The sequence below is a fragment of the Anguilla rostrata genome, chromosome 12 (assembly GCF_018555375.3).
Source record: "Anguilla rostrata isolate EN2019 chromosome 12, ASM1855537v3, whole genome shotgun sequence".
NCBI classification, from domain to species: domain Eukaryota; kingdom Metazoa; phylum Chordata; class Actinopteri; order Anguilliformes; family Anguillidae; genus Anguilla; species Anguilla rostrata.
In genome coordinates, this window is record NC_057944.1 from 36,196,611 (window position 1) to 36,211,140 (window position 14,530).

General features: G+C 52.6%; 1 protein-coding gene and 1 long non-coding RNA gene across 2 annotated transcripts in view; both read right to left on the reverse strand.

The window, feature by feature from the left end:
- Positions 1 to 14,530, reverse strand: part of robo1 (roundabout, axon guidance receptor, homolog 1 (Drosophila)) — a 434,162-nt gene that overhangs the window by 175,322 nt on the left and 244,310 nt on the right. The gene's annotated exons all lie outside the window — the stretch shown is intronic.
- LOC135236396 (uncharacterized) overlaps positions 6,183 to 14,530 on the reverse strand; it is a 23,605-nt gene continuing 15,257 nt past the window's right edge. Inside the window, exon 2 of the long non-coding RNA XR_010324575.1 lies at positions 6,183 to 6,494. This is a non-coding gene — a long non-coding RNA (uncharacterized LOC135236396). The remainder of the gene's footprint in view (positions 6,495 to 14,530) is intronic.

A 14,530-nucleotide genomic window follows, 5' to 3' on the forward strand; every position in this document is an offset into this window, starting at 1 on the left:
ACACTTCCTGCGCGCTTAGATAACTAGTCAGCTAGCGCCTACGAGCTCACGCTGTCACTTCCTTTGCGCTTAGATACCGTGTCATTAGCGCTTACGAGCTCACGCGGTCACTTCCTGTGCGCTTAGATACCTAGTCAGCCAGTGCTTACGCGCTCACGCGGACACTTCCTGCGCGCTTAGATACCTAGTCAGCCAGTGCTTACGCGCTCACGTGGACACTTCCTGCGCGCTTAGATACTGTGTCAGTTAGCGCCTACAAGCTCACGCAGTCACTTCCTGTGCACTTAGATACCTAGTCAGCTAGTGCCTACGAGCTCACGCGGACACTTCCTGCGCGCTTAGATAACTAGTCAGCTAGCGCCTACGAGCTCACGTGGTCACTTCCTGCGTGTTTAGATACCTAGTCAGCTAGCGCCTACGAGCTCACGTGGTCACTTCCTGCGTGTTTAGATACCTAGTCAGCTAGCGCCTACGAGCTCACGTGGTCACTTCCTGCGTGTTTAGATACCTAGTCAGCTAGCGCCTACGAGCTCACGTGGTCACTTCCTGCGTGTTTAGATACCTAGTCAGCTAGCGCCTACGAGCTCACGTGGTCACTTCCTGCGTGTTTAGATACCTAGTCAGCTAGTGCTTACGAGCTCACGCGGACACTTCCTGCGCGCTTAGATAACTAGTCAGCTAGCGCCTACGAGCTCACGTGGTCACTTCCTGCGTGTTTAGATACCTAGTCAGCTAGCGCCTACGAGCTCACGTGGTCACTTCCTGCGTGTTTAGATACCTAGTCAGCTAGCGCCTACGAGCTCACGTGGTCACTTCCTGCGTGTTTAGATACCTAGTCAGCTAGCGCCTACGAGCTCACGTGGTCACTTCCTGCGTGTTTAGATACCTAGTCAGCTAGCGCCTACGAGCTCACGTGGTCACTTCCTGCGTGTTTAGATACCTAGTCAGCTCGCGCTTACTCGCTCACGCCGTCACTTCCTGCGCGCTTAGATACCTAGTCAGCCAGTGCTTACGCGCTCACGCCGTCACTTCCTGCGCGCTTAGATACCTAGTCAGCCAGCGCTTACGAGCTCACGCGGTCACTTCCTGCGCGCTTAGATACCTAGTCAGCTAGTGCTTACGAGCTCACGCCGTCACTTCCTGCGCGCTTAGATCCCGCGTCATTAACACCCGGCTCCATCCTGTACGGGACGAGGAGGAAGACCGCGGCAGGAACACAATGAGCCGGAGCGTCTCGCTTCACGGTCACCACCTCCTTTCCCTCCGCAGCACCGCCTGGCCAATCAAAAGAGGCCTGGCAAAAAAAGACGCTCAAAGTGAGAAAGCGGCGTCCAATGAGACGGGAGACAGAAACCGAGGTGTCACCGACCGCCGTGTGGAGATTCACCTCATTTCCTGATGACCGGGAGAGGAGCAGAAGCGCTCCACAGCAGCAATAAAACGCTCTTTGTGCTTCGGCATCACTCGTCTTCATCACCCTGCTTCAGACAAGCCACGCCCCTTTCCCAGGGTGCTCAGAAACGCGCATCCGTCACCATCAGTGCCAGCAATAATCACTCAAACGCTCGCTAAACCACCGCCAAACAAGAGCTGTGCAAACAGTCCTGCTGTCAGGCCTGCCGTTAAGAGCAGGGGGGGGGGGGGAGAGAGAACAAAATAAAAAAACCGTAATTTACACGCTGATCAATATTCAGAGGCACCCTCCCCGGTCTCAATGGTGTCATAGATTCAGCGCAAACGCGTCTGAGGCCTGTGGATCGATGCCGCGCTGAAGCGGGGAGGGTGAGGGGGGCATGGGGGGGGGCATGGGGGGGGGGGGGTGCCGTCGAAGCTAGCGGGGAGCAGCCAGCCGCCGCTCCGCTCCACAGACGGCACGTCTGCCCTTCGCAATTAAAAACCCATGTAGCCCCAAGGCAAAATCATACATATTAAACTTTTATTACAATTTACACTGAGCCGCGATAATCCGCACAGAGAAGAGAGGGGGGGAAAAGCGAGAGCAGACGAAAGGGCGAAGAAGAAACGAAGAAAGAAAGAAAGAAAGAAAGAAAGAAAGAAAAAAGAAGGAAAGACACCCGGCAGCTATTACGGTTCGAGCTCTGCCGACTCCGTCGACATCAAACGTAAAAAAAAGCTCCTCTCAACCGCCCGTCCCCGCGAAGCTGGGTTTCACTGGGAGGCGGGGCGCTGGTGTGCCAGTCCCGCACTGCTGCGAGCTCATTGGCCCAGGCGTGGTGTGGGGGGGGGGGGTGTGGGGGTGAGGTGTGGGGGCAGAGGGGGGGAGGAGTCTGCTATCACAAGGGGCCAAGAAGAACCGCTCTAACCATCCTGTTCGCGATTGTCTGTCTCCATGTTTCACATTTTCCTCCTGGTTCTGAGGTGACAGTGCGTGTGTGTGTGTGAGAGAGAGACATAGAGAGAGAGTGAGTGTGTGTGTGTGTGGTGTTTGTATGCATGCCTGTCTGTGTCTGTGTTTTTTGTGTGTTATAGTTGTTTAGCTGCTGGTTTTTGTAGATAAAGCAGCCTTCCACAGGGAGGGTGGGCGTTACTATGCCAATGGGTATTCTCCTCTTTCTCTCTCTCCCTCTCTCTCTTTCTGTCTCTCACACACGCGCACACACACACACACACACACACACAAGACTGCAACCAGTACGATGTATGTGAGTGTATCAGTGTGCTGATGAACAAATAGCGTCGGGCGGCTCGTAATACGAAAGAAAACTGTGGCGCATACCACCGGCCTACACGACTCCTTCATCTCCATTCCGCTTTCAATCAGAAGATCTTCCCTGTTCCCCCCGGTAAAAACACCAGTTAAGTGCCTCACGCCCGCCTTCCATTCCAGAGAGCGTTCTTCAGCCACTTTTTCCCCATTTAGCCACCTTTCGCTGTCAAGAACGGCAATTAAGAGGGCGAAACGAAACGCACCCGCTCCTGACTCCCAGGTAGAGCCCATCCAAGGCCATTAAGCGCTAATAAAAGCAGCGACGTTATCGCGGGAATGCAAGGCCGCGCTGGCAGCATGCGGCTCAGCTCCTATCAGGGCAGATAGAGCCCGTCGTCTCTTCCACAATGGGATCCTGCGCGACAGCGAAGGGGTCCCAGTGACAAACAGCCCCTCCTGCCCCCCCCCCCCGGCCCCCACCCCTTCAAACGGCCGGCGGAGCCAGGGGGCCGTGACAGGTCCTCGTTCGGTGAGATAAGAGACACGGGCGGGGTCCAGCCGCCATCTTTCATGCCGTTAATCTGAGATTACGGGAGCCGGGGAGGATTTACGGTCGCGATAAAAGCATGGGGGGGGGGGGTGCGGCACGGTGGGGGGGCGGGGGTGTGGGGGGGGCGGCACGGCAGGGAGACAGGCCGCTGGCGGTAACGTGCACCGGCGTAAAGGGCCACAGTGCACAGCGTGGGCTCATGGGCGTTTCCTGTGACATCACATCCTCCTCCAGCGCGTCGGCCGCCACACACGCTCAGCTGGGCTTGCAGAGGCCTGGTGGCCAGACTGGGGGCCGCGCGCTTAACGGAGACGACCGTCCCCAAAAGAAGGGCGGCAGTGTAGTATAACGGGTAAGAAACTGGTCTTGTAGCCTAAAGGTCACAGGTTCGATTCCCCCGTAGGGCACTGTCATTGTACCCTTGAACTAGGTACTTAACCTGCATTGCTTCATTATATATACAACTGTATAAATGGATGCAATGTAAGTGCTATGTAAAAAGATATGTAATTCGCTCTGGATAAGATGACTGCTAAATGCCTGTAATGAAGGGAGGTGGGTTTGAATGTGACTGCTTTCCCTGGTGTCATATGACATGTCTTCCACATGACCATGGAGAGGGTTAACTAAATGCTGCTTTACAACACATTTTTTTAATATATAATTTTTTTTTCATAGTGTCTTATTATACAGTAGTCATCACTACGTTCCTAGTGAACCCTGGCCAACAGATAAGGTAACAGGTAAGTGGGGGAGAGAAAAAACAGGTGAGGTGGGGTGGGGGAAGCCTTAATCCCAGCCAGAGAGAGAGTGCAGTGGGGGTGGGGGGGCAGGCGGGGGTGGCACGGAGAGACGGGGACGGAGTTCCAGCCCAGGTGGATCGGGGCCTGCTCACAGCCGATGACACATTTGAGGGAAGCGCAGAGAGAAAAAACTGCCCAAAAAAAGATTAAAAAGGAGCAGACAGGTAACCGCAGGTAATCCCCTCCGATCAGGTGACCCGAAACGGTAATAAAAAGGGGAAACCATAGCCGGCACCTCTTCAGCGCCAGCGTCCCGCCCAGGAATGCGGGGCGTGAATGCCCGTGCCAGTCACCCTCAGACGCTGCCCGCTTTTTTTTGGGCTTTTTGTGTGTGTGTGTGTGTGTGTGTGTGTGTGTTACACAGGGGTATCGGTTTCGGCACTCGAGGAGCAGATCACAGGACCGTGTGTGTGTGTGTGTGTGCCCGCACAGGGGAGGGCGGCTGGAGTAACCGAATCCAACCCCCCCACACACCCCCGTCCCGCCGCGGTCCCTCTATTCAGCTTTATTTTTGTCACACGTACCCCCAAGTAGGTGGCCCAAAGGCAAAAAAAAAAGAGGTCCACAGCCTCAGCAGTGTTTCATTGAGAACCGCAATCTCAGTCCCCCAGTGCCTGAAGGATCTGAAATGTAGGCCTCGGTACCAAGAGCTTACCTGACACCACTGAACTACAACAGCGCGCAGAAAAAAAGACTATAACCAGACAACCACCCTATTAACAACAAAGATTCTAATACAAGATACCAAACTCTTTTTTTGTACACTACATTTACGCACACACACACACACACACACAGCTCATCAGTCCTACTTTGCCAACATGTGAGGTGTTTGTTTCAAAGTGCTTGCCAGGTAACTTATACTGTTGAATATGTCAACTTGTATGGGACTATCCAATTTGAGTTGTCATGTGTTGGACTACTGGAATTAAATTTAAAAAAAAAAAACATTTGGAGAAGAATCAGTGCATTAGGTTACAATGTTGGATGGAGTTCATGCAGATAAAAGCCTGCATGTACTTTAAGAAAAAAAGAAAAACTATTCTTTGCTTTTCAAAAGGCCAAGAGGAATAGGATTTCATGACTAATGCAAGTGGAATGATATGGTTTCAAGTTTATCACTTACAGCCTCTAACACGAGACATCACAACCCTGGACTCCACCCTAGGGCAACCATGTCGCCAAATTTTAATGGTTCAACTAAACAGGATTTAGCATAATACCACGGCAAATTTATGTACTGCTGAAATTCAGTTTGATAGATTCTGAGTATATCTAATTCACTGTATAAATTAGTTTATTTTGAAAATATATTCATCTTGAATAAAAATGTATTTTCTTGTGTCACTTCCTTCCATTTTGTGTCATTGTCAAATCTAATTCAATACTATTCTTTCATTTCATACTGCAAGAAAACCTCTCTACCTCTCCCTCTCTCTCACTCACTCTCTCTCACACACACACAAACACACACAACCATGTGTTACAGTGCTTTGCGCAAAAATAAATAAATAAATAAATAAGTAAATAAGTAAATAGATAAATGTGGATTCGCTGGGTGTGCAGTGTTCCCCTTCACCATGACTCATTCACACATTCAGCAGGAGGTTCTCTGAAGGGTAGAGGAGCCCTCACAGAGGGGCTATACTGAGCACCCCTCCACCCCCTCCACCCCACACACGGAGCCAGAGCTTGGGAGCCCATCATTGCCTTCAGGTGAAGACTGAGGGGCCCCCCCAGGGGGCAGCCAGAGGCGGGCCGAAGGGCCGACCCGCTTCGCTCTGTCAGCTGTGAAACGGATCCGCCTGTGGGCCCCCCAGAGACCGCCCGCAGCCCCCCAGAGACGCTGTCGGTCCCGGAGCCGGTCGCTTGGGTTACCGACCCGGCCCAGGAGAAGGGTCTGCTGGGAGAGCGGGGTCCGGCGTCTACGGTGGTCCCACACCGCAGCAGGAACAATAGGAGCAGTATGCCTTCTTCCAGACATTCACACACACACACACACGCACACACAGACACACACATGCAGACACAAACCCACTATCACACACACACACACACACACACACACTGAACTTCGGCAGAAGACACCAGAACTGCAGCAACGGATTACACTGAGCATAATCAGACCAGGCAGACAGTGGAAGTTAGGGCGGGGGAGCGGGGGGGTGGAAAGATTTATTTACATACTCGAGTTATACATCCACAAAATGCATTCAGCTGTTGGCGAAGATAAGTCACAAACACAATGAGCGCGCCCGAATCGAGCCGGGGATCCCAACAATCGCCTCTAATTAACTGAAAGCGGCGAGCTGGAGGATGCTGGCAGCGCCGCCCGGAAGAAAGAGCGCTCTTCTGAGGAGGCCTAACTCGAAGAGACGGCGGCCCGGCCGCTCGGTACCGCGAGAGGAAACTGGAAGCAGCTTGTTTTCATTTGCGAGGTGGAAGGAGAGCTGGCAACAGGATGTCGATAAGACTTAAATAAAAAAAAAAAGACATGAAATAAAGCGACAGCGAAGGAGAAATCGGGCGTTTTGTTCCAGAGGAGGGCGTTCTCAGGGGAGAGCGTTCGGACGGCGGCTTCCCAACGCAGCCGAACGGCGTCCGCAAAATGTCATCGCGCGGAAATAAAGCCCGTCACGTACCAGGAGAGGGGCGAAAGGTCAGCCTCCACACCCCCCCCACACCCCCCGGGAGGATAAATAAAGTCCAAATCTCATTATTACACCGCCTCTCTGAAACAACGGGAATATCTTTAACCGCGGGACTGCTAGGGCCAATCAGAGTCACGCGGGCTGTCAGGAACGTCACTCGGAACGCTGACTGACGGAATGTTCGGAACAGAACACCCCGCATACGGATACGGAAGCTGTCTGTCTCTCTCTCTCTCTCTCTCTGTCTCTCTCTCTGTCTCTCTCTCTGTCTCTCTCTCTGTCTCTCTCTCTGTCTCTCTCTCTGTCTCTCTCTCTCTCTCTGTCTCTCTCTCTGTCTCTCTCTCTCTCTCTCTCTCTCTCTCTCTCTCTCTCTCTGTCTCTCTCTCTGTCTCTCTCTCTCTCTCTCTCTCTCTCTCTCTCTCTCTCTCTCTCCCTCTCTCTCTCTCTCTCTCTCTCTCTCCTCTCTCTCCCTGGTACGACGCTCAATTCGCGCTTGCACCATTTGCCTGGGAATATTTATATCTGGCTCTGGCCGATCTCGAGGGGAGAACAAGGCCTCGCTGGCAAGACGGGCGTCGCTCAGCGGATACGCACACGAGAGGAACATACGTTTCATTAAACTGGCAGTTTCTTTTTTTGTGTGTGGACAGCCAGACTTCAGAGCAAGCGCGTTTGTGTGAAGCGGAGATTCAGAAATAAATCCACGGGGGAATCTCCTGGGACCGTGTGAGAAGCGTGAAAAAAGTGTCTTTCATTTAAATTCCCCCACTTCCATGAGCCAGATTTGAATGAGTGTTGACCAGTGAGAATTCACTGACACATCAAAGACTCTCCAGTCAGCAGGAGAGTGGCTGTGCAGGGTAGGCCTAATTGAAAATGTTGGAACATTTACTGCTAGAGTAGAGGATGCAAATGGCTGCTCCCCCTGACACTGGATTCACACTCACGTACAGAGATTAACAAAAGCTGTTGTGGGGTCAGCCTTTAGGGGGTTTGTTTAAAAAATAAATAAAATAAAATAATAATTATTAATGAAAAGGATCACCTTTTCCCCAAGGTACCGACCAGCGTTTCATTTTTGAAAAAGCTTGATTTTTTCTAGTCCACAAAAAGACATGGTACCACAGAAATCTTTGTATTTTCCTCTGTCACTATTGACGATACAAAGTAGTTTATACAGATAAAACACGGCACCCCACCATGCCCCCCTCAATCTAATCAGGCATATGCTGAAATCCCACCCCCCAGGCCCAGATAAAATACACACGCCACTCCTTCAGCACAGAGTCCATCTTCAGCGCACCGCCATCTCCCAAAAACCAGCAGGCCCCCCCCACGCAGCTCGTGGCTTGGCAGCGCCATTACCCATGAGCCCCTGCAAGCCCCTCTCCCCACGTGCGCGTCGGCCCGTGGCAGAGTCCCGCACTTCCTAAGGTCACACCTGTCTGCGTCCTGATAGGACAGGCACAGGGTCGCACTTCCCAAGGCCACGCCCCCAAGGTCGCACCCCTCTGCGTCCTGATAGGACAGCCGCAGCGCCGCACTTCCCAAGGTCACGCCCCCTCGCTGCGTCCTGATAGGACAGCTGCAGAGCCACACTTCCCAAGGTTACACCCCTCTGCGTCCTGATAGGACAGCCGCAGTGCCGCACTTCCCAAGGTCACGCCCCCCTCGCCGCTGGCGTTCCTGTCACCTGTGACACGCGGTGCGGGGGGGTGGCACGCATGACGGGCGCGCTGGGCTGGCACCGAGCCGCGGGGGGAAATATGGCACTCGGGGGGGGCCCCGTGCCAACGAAAACAAAAGGTCTGTCGAGCTGCCAAAGAGCAGCCGAGCCGAGAAGTGCCAAAAAAGAAAAAAGCCTAATGCCTTTTAAATGCTTTTTGGGAGATAGCAGATGCACTTCAGTTGTGTCGCTATTGCAGTATTATATTACGATCTGTGTTCATCTGAACCAGACTGATTTACAGCACCCGTGTTCTTTTTCTTTTTCTCCCCCCCCCCCACGCATCTTTGCCTTCCTGCTACCGCTTTAGCAAGGCCCGCGTAACCAGAGCCTTTCAGGCGAAGCACGAGCTCAAGGGCGCGCCAAGCACTGCTCTAACCCGACGCCGAAGTCGAAACCGGGCGTGGCCTCCAACGTCCCCAAGAGCCCAAGCCAACGCTCCTCACCGCCGTCGAGGCAAACGCACTCGCTGCGCGAGCGTGCTGACGTACGCGCGTTTTCCTCAGAGAACCTTCTAGAAGCTTGCCTTTTTTATCGCCTGTTAACTGCACAATCTTGTGGGAGACTACATGAACAGTCAAATGCGTACCCTCAAATACAAAAATACAGTCTTCCATACTGACGAAGAACAGACAAATTTTTTTAGAGACTGTTAAAAAAGTTCTAGAAATAGCGAGGCCGTTTATGTTTTAATTCTCCGGTAAATGTTCTTAAAGGATCCCGTTGTGTTTTTTTTTTTCGGCACAGGCATAAGATGCGATTTCCTTTCAGGAGAACGAAACCAAAATGGACGGTCTGAGCAGCGGATGTAATTTGGACTGAAGGCGGTTTAGATGAGCGCACATTTCCAGCTGGTCTGGGACTGAACAGAGCTGGTACTTTCCAGGGATGCCGATCCAAGACAAGCACTTGGGGACAGAGGGAAGGGGGGGGGGGAAATGGGCCTGGGGAAGGGGGTGCGGAGGGGGCAAATGGACTTGGGAAGATGGGATGTGGTGAGCGTTTAACAAAGCAGAACAGCGCCATTAAAAAAATAAATAAATAAAAGTCTGGAAAACGGAATTAGTGCATGCCTTGCAGGGCATGGTAAATATTTGGGCACATTAATGGGGGGGGGGGGGTTGGGGGCAGGTTTTTTTTGGAGACATCCACAGTGAAGTGAGCCCGGACCAGCATTAAAAAGACATTTCCTACTCCGGAGGGCTGCTTGAGAGAGCCGGGCTCAGCTCAAGCTGTCTCCCCCCCCCTCCCCTATCTGTTGGCACCGTGACTGCGGGGAGGGGGGGGGGGTGTTGGGCTCTCCCAGCATCCCACCGATAACAGTGCTTCTGCGGCGGCGTTCACCGAAACACACCTCCATCTGACTGAAAGAGAGAGGAGGCGGGAAGCTCACACAGCACAGTACTGCCCCACCTCCAGGGACCGCACGCATCCCAGTCTGAGAAACCACCAGCTACACACACACACACACACACACACACACACGTGTGCAAGGTCAGTTAAAGCAGCGGCGTCTATGGCCCCGCACTGCGCATGTCCCATAATCCTGTGCGGCGCTGCGTTGTGTGTCGTATGGGAATGCGTCCGTTGAGAGAGCAGAGCATGCGTGTGCATGCGTGTCACCGGCACATGCCCTCCCTCTCTCTCTCTCTCTCTCTCTCTTTCTTGCCCTGCTGCACTGCACTTCCTGGATCAGCATTTGTGAGTCCTTCTCAAGCACTTGTGTAGAGGAATCCCTCCCAACCCCCCCACACCCCCAACACCCACCCTCCGCTCCAAGCTAATCCATCCATCTCTGTTCCCCTCCTCTGAAATTTATTAGTTCCTGTTCCTAGTATTCATCCTTTCTAGGTTATCCCCCCCTCCTCCCCTCCCCTCCCCTCCCGTGTCATGAAGAGGTAGGCCATCTCCCAAAAGCTGCACATCTGCCAAACACTTTGACCTTGCAGACCCTTTATGAGAAAGAAGAAAAAAAAAACGTAGAAAGAAAAAAAGGCAAAAAAAAAAAAAAAAAGGAGGGCATCTACATGCGATTGTGTCAGGAGACGTCAATTAATTGTGAAGAGGCCTCTGTACGGTTGCTCTGTAATTAGCCGACCCTTTCACAAGAGCTTCGCTAATGCCAATCACCCCCTCAGGACACGCCCCCCTCCAGCAATCTGACATTTCTTCCCCTTCTTTTTTTTTTTTTTTCGCTGACTGTGGCACATCAGGATCCCCCCTGTGCAAGACGCCCGGACACACTCAGACCAGCAGACCTCAAAGGGAGGAACACCCAAACGCACGGAGGGAGCGAAGCCTTTGGTGCTCCGGGGTGGGGGGGGTTGTGGATCTGTGAAGCCGCGGGAGGGCGGGTGGGGGGGAGGATAATGGGAGGGGGAGGGAGGTTAGTAAAGAACAGGGGGGTAAGCACACGCTTCGGGGCGGAGGCCGCGTGTCCAGCGGGACGGGCAAAAGTAAATCTGCGGTTCGTGGCGCGGAGGAGGAACAGGACACAAAAATACGTAAAGACTCCGGGTGAAAATACTCTGTGGCGTCTTTCACCCAAAACCGTTTACCTGACCTGCTAGCACACAGATCCGGACGTACAAAAGGTCACCCTGGGCTGCCTGCTTAGCAAAGCTGGAAGTGCTTCCAGAGACCCCGGTAACTCCTTAGGGAAGGTGGGGGGGGAGATGGGGTAGGGGGAGTTCACAAGGTCCCCCTCAACTCCCGAATTAAAGCAAGATGTTCCCGATGAGCCTGGCGCACCTGAGGAATTGGATCCAGACGGGCGCAGAGGAGCGCTAGAGTATCAAGCGGGACGGGCTCCCCTCGCAAATCATCATAGCAGTCAGAGCCGGCCTCCAGGGCAGGAGCGCCTGGGCCAGCCTTTCCCAAACTCGCCAGGGCGGCCGATGATGGACATCGGCGAGGATCACCCTAACCTGCCACCGTGGCACGTGTCATCAAGGAGGTGTACGAGGTGCAGCTTGCTGTCCAATCACAGCACCGACACACACACATATACATGCACACACACACACACACTCTCTCTCTCTCTCTCACACACACACACAGAGGCTGAAGTAAGGCTTGGGTTTCATACAGCACTATGAGGCCAGGGAATGGGAAAAAAAAAAAAAAAAAAACCCATACAAAGTGGCGATTTGGAGCTTTCGGGCGGAGAGCGTCTGGCCAGCGGGCACGCGGGGCAATCAGGCCTTTTATTCGTGAGAACGGGACCCCCACATTACAGCATAACCGCAGCAGCGCGCAGGGACGCGATGAGCAACGAGGAGCTTCACCAGGGCCCTTCAGCCAGATGCTAGGAATGCTGTTTATGATAAATGGACGGTTGGGAAACAGATACCCGGACGCTCTCACCAGCAAAACATTCCTGAGACGCACCGCTGTAAGGCAGCAGACGTTAATTGTTACTGCATCTACAGTTTTTCTGGAGGGGGGGAATAAAAGGCAGATGGGGCACACTCGCCAGCCACCAATGCAGCAGGAGCTCCTGCCCATGGGAACGCACACAGGAACCCACACAGGAACCAACACTGGAACCAACACTGGAACCAACACTGGAACCAACACTGGAACCCACACAGGAACCCACACAGGAACCCACTCAGGAACCCACTCAGGAACCCACGCAGAAACTCACTCAGGAACCAACACTGGAACCCACTCAGGAACCCACTCAGGGACCCAACTCAGGGACCCACTCAGGAACCCACACAGGAACCCACGCACTTCCCTCAGCCAGCGTCAGGCACACGCGCAGGTAGAGAGGCAGAAACACAACTACAGGTAAACTCCGCCTCAGCCCAAAAAGCACACGAACGAAACCGCAAAACGTTTTCACCAAAGGCGAGCTCTAAAGGAAGCCTAAGCCTCTTCCTCTTACGTCGGTGAAGCGCGCTTTCATTTAACCGTGAAGTGCGCTCGCCGTGGTTACTTCACTAACGCGGGGGCGTCTCCAACCGCAGGTCCTTAATGAGAACTTTCAAGGTCACCTCCTGGTTAATTAAGCGGAGGAGAAGCGCATTGTTTGAAAGCTCGCCTCCTCTCTATCAGTGACAGAATTAGCCTCGGGACATTGCCGGGGGAAAACTGCTGATGAAGCAATTAAATTCGCAGGGAGACGGTAGAGATACAAAAGCGACTCAGCCACGGATTCTCCGACATATCCAGTTTCTGGTTCCGCAGGAAACCACACACAAAAGAATATCTGAACCATCTGGTACAGCATGGACGATGCATTGAAATCTAATCAAAATTCTTCAACATATTGCCAAGAAGCAATCTTTATTTAAAATTTTTTTTAAATACCCGTTAAATAACACTCGTATGCCATTAATGGAAGCATGTTCTTAAAAATCCACTTTTAATGGTTCACACTGACAAGTGAACAAGAACAAACAGCTTAATCCGCGTCAACTTCCTGATGAAGGACACAAGAATTCCGTGACAGAAGGCAGCTTTGTCATCTGGGGTAAACAACATGCACTTATCTAGGGTTTGGCTGACCTGAGTCATCTCCCAAAGAGGAATTACTGATGACAATGTATGGGACCTTCAAATGAACCAACCCCAAGTAGCGTGCTACAGCTAGAAGGGTCAGTCGTGTGCCTACACGCCCAGTCACCCACTGAGGAACACTGTGTTCCCTTCATCATGTTTTCATTATGATTCCCTCCAGTGAGTCAAAGCACTTGATTTGCCATCTTTCTATAGCTCTTCCTCTTTGACTTCTATCTCTTATCTCTCTGTCTCTGTCTGTCTCTCTCTCAATCTCTCTCTCTCTCTGTCTCTCACTCTCTCTTTCCCAGATTCAGATAGAAAGGACTGATGGGAGATTCATGCAGTCACAGGTCTCTCTAGCCATCTCTCCCTCTTTCTCTCTCTCTCTCTCTCACTTAGATTAAGACAGAAAGGATTGATGGGAGATCCATGCAGTCTCTCAAGCCAAGCCGTGTTCTATGAGAGTAAGTGACCAGAAGGAGAGAGTCCATTATGACATCACAGGTGCACTCCGCACTCACCGAGCCCCAGGGCCACACTGATTGGACCCTGAGCACAGAGACAGATTAATGACCCATAATGCACCGCGTCACAGGAGCACGGAACAGTGGGATTGGCAAGGGAGGGCAAGCAGCTAGGGGGAAGGGGAAGGGGAAGTGGGGGGGTGTCTCTAAATCATCTAATTGGAGATTCCTCCTTTTTTTATTTAATCCTTTTTTTCTTCAGTGTCTTTCTTGTTCTTGTTCTCCCTGACAGAATTAAGTACGGGGGGGGGGGAGGTTTTTGCATTTCAAAAGTGCTTCCAATCCTTCCAGTAAATGAGGCACAGAGTGGTCACCAAGGTGGAAGAAACTGCCGGAAAGACTACGAAGAGGGAGAGAGGATGGAGGAGAGAAAAAGGGAGTGAAACAGAGAAAGGAGAGGGAAGGACAGAAAGAGAGAGAGAAAGAGAGAAAAGGGAGGGGGAGAAGGCAGGAGAATCGGTCCACAATGCAATCTTTCAGCGGGACCAAATGAAAAGAGGTGAAGTCTGCGCGTTTCCTCCTGGGCTCAGACCTCTGGCTGATTAAAATGCGTGAGGCGGGACAGCTTGTGGTCGCGCCGTTTTTCCACCAGAACAAAAGCTGGGGAGGCGAAGTCCACCAAATTTACAGTCCATGAACGCGCACGAGGTTCGGAGCCATCAGAGACGGGCCTCCCAGCTGAGCTACAGCATTCTGAGGAGATTAAGAGTTGAGACTTTACATTTTGGTGATGTTCAGCCGCTGCTACAAAGAGAAAATAGGCATTCAGTCGTGTGGCTGCCGTACCCACAGCCTCCGTCACTGAGGGTTCCAGCCGTCACTTTCCCCTCTCTGAATCCTGCCTCTCGCTGCCTCGCTGACATCCCAAATCCTCCCCCACCCCGAAGCCCGCTTCGTCTGTTAGAACAGGTATGTGTCAGGGTTGCGGGGGGGGTGGGGGGGCTTGACGACTCATGGCAGAATATATATGTGTTATCGTGTTGTGTGCACCACCCCCCCCCCCCCAACACACACACACACACACCCTCCAACACCCCCCAACCCCCGCAACCCTCTAACGCTAACCCTTCTCTCCTACAACATCCCCTCCTCTGCCTCA